This window comes from Poecilia latipinna, unplaced genomic scaffold (genome assembly GCF_001443285.1).
Source record: "Poecilia latipinna isolate Pla-1442-1.1 unplaced genomic scaffold, P_latipinna-1.0 Scaffold1929, whole genome shotgun sequence".
NCBI classification, from domain to species: domain Eukaryota; kingdom Metazoa; phylum Chordata; class Actinopteri; order Cyprinodontiformes; family Poeciliidae; genus Poecilia; species Poecilia latipinna.
In genome coordinates, this window is record NW_015114545.1 from 39,162 (window position 1) to 41,570 (window position 2,409).

The 2,409-nt window shown below is 43.8% G+C and overlaps 1 protein-coding gene across 1 annotated transcript in view; it reads left to right on the forward strand.

The window, feature by feature from the left end:
- The first annotated feature begins 845 nt into the window (after positions 1-845).
- Positions 846-2,409, forward strand: part of LOC106935218 (MAGUK p55 subfamily member 5-A-like) — a 17,159-nt gene continuing 15,595 nt past the window's right edge. The window contains exon 1 of the mRNA XM_015015579.1: positions 846-1,150. The gene's annotated coding sequence lies outside the window, so the exon portion shown is untranslated. The remainder of the gene's footprint in view (positions 1,151-2,409) is intronic.

Here is a 2,409-nt window from a genome sequence, read left to right on the forward strand (position 1 = left end):
ACACACAAAATTAAAGTGAAATGTTCCCTTTATTTTTTTGAGCAGTGTATATATGATTTACATTCCCCCCCACCCCCAGTTTTATCATCAGAAATTCCAACAAATTGTTTTATTATTTAATGTTTCTTGGGTCAATATAAGTTGCTAACATTCTTCTGACATTAGATATTAGGGTTATGCTGCTTCAATATTCAGGCAGGTAGTAAAAGCTGTAAGTGTTTTTACTTGGACCTGTAAATAAATGTTTACCTTCTCATCACGCTCATTTTATTTATTTAATGCTATTTCTTCTTTATTGAGATATTCTTTATTGGTGCTTAGATCACAATCAGTGAAGTGGATATCTGAAATTTAAAATAGATGTATTAACTAGTGTTTCATTGTTGTTACCTTAGTTATTGTCATGTATTGTCCAGATAGTTTTCCTGGTTTTTACTGACTGAAAAATAAAGAACCTTTATTAATCCTTAATAAGTTTAGGTGGGTAAAATATAAAAAGTGAAAGTATTTTTTTCCCAGTATGGATAAAACATTAAAAAGTGCATCTATTTTTCTCTTACAAACAACTAAGAACGTTGGATATTTTGTAATTTGGATCAATTGTTAACATTCACAGAGGCGTAGTAATAATCTGTTTTTATTTAAATAATTTTAATTTTATCTTTATGTGTGACTGGTTTTTAGCGTGGAGACTGTGTAGCCTAGCTAGCAGATTGACTCGTATAATATTCAGGAAAATCCTGTTCAACACAAAGAACAGATTTCCGTTCTGTTAATTTCTGTGTTTCTGGCATTATTTCCGTTCCTTATAGATGAACATTCCAGTTTCTGGGTGTCATCCAACGCAGCATAGCTCCACTTTGCTACATTCCCCAAAGCAACGCTTCTGATTGGCTCAGACTGGATTCCTTTGACTGTGACGTCCAATCACCACTCGTGTTTTATCAGCGGAGCCCGCCCTGAGTGGATTTGGAAGTGACAGACGGAGAGGAGGAGGATTCTGCTTCACCGATGAAGCAGCAACAAGTGTGTCGGAGTGAAACTGGGATTGTAAAGCAATAAAAAGCGGACTTTTGGGAATATTTAATCTGGAGTTTCGGAGCTGAATGTAGCGGGACTGACGGAGTTTGTGGACCGCTCTGACCCGGAGGTGAGTGTTTGCGAGCGTCTTTGTTATCAACAGGTGCCCCAGGAAGGCGCTGCTAGCAGCTAGCTTCTACCTTTAGCCCAATAAAACCCAGAAAAGTTCAGTTCCGGTCGTTCAGGTGAGGTTTGTTTGTTTTTTTTCAACTGGAGAATCGCAGCTCAGTCTGACTGAAGCAGACTGAATTACCCCAACAGTTCCGCCGGTTTCTACTAAAACTGGTTTAAACTGAACTCGTTTCAGTTAGCTTCAGGTTAGCTCTGTGTCAGTCCCTCCGCCCTGAAACTGCTACTGGTTCCCAGTTTAGCTACTGGTTCCCAGTTTAGCTACTGGTTCCCAGTTTAGCTACTGGTTCTTAGTTTAGTTACTGGTTCCCAGTTCAGTTACTGCTTCCCAGTTCAGCTACTAGTTCCTAGTTGAACTGGGTACTACTGGTTTTATCTTTCCAGTAGTTCAACTGAGAACTAGGCCCCGCCCCCTGCGGAGCCTGGCGTCAGGGGGCGGGGCCTGGCAGAACCCAGGGCCGACCCGTCTTCCTAGAACTCCCTCAACATGAACCAGAACCAGCTGCAGAACGTGCAGCTTGGCGTTTCGGAGCCGGACCTGAACACCTTGCTGCAGCCCGGCTGGGTGAAGGGAAGGTTCTGGTTCTGAGCGGCGCCGGCTATGTTTGGGTTTCAGATTGCAGTGCTGACTTCAGCATTTTCCCTCCGACCCAATGTTGCAGGTTCACCTTGGTGCTGGAACTGCACTCAGAACCAACCTGAACGGGACCAGACCTAGTTCATGTGGGCAAGGCTGAGTTACCATGACGATGGAGCAGGACCTGGAGCCTACCCGATTAAATCTGGGTCCGGTCTGCGCATGTAAATGTTGTCCCTCGGTACCGGGTCAAGTCTGAAATCCAGACCTGCTGTGTCCAAACTGGACCCAACCAGAACCTGAATGAGGTTCTGGAGGCGGTCCAGTCCAGCAGACGGTCAGGAACTGTCCAGGGTTCACATCCTGGAAAGTCAGGTGGAAGGAAGAAATGTGGGAACGCCTGGCTGATGAGGATGGGTTCTGACCCGGTCCTGACCAGAACCTGGAGGTCCGGTTGTGTTTTACCACATTTATTGATTTATTATTATTAGAGATGTGCCGATCAGGTTTTTTCCTGCCGATACCGATACCGATCACCCATGAGGGCCGATCAGCGATACCGATCACATAATTATTATTTATTTTTTATCATAAACCCTACCGGTTACATTATGTGGAAAAAG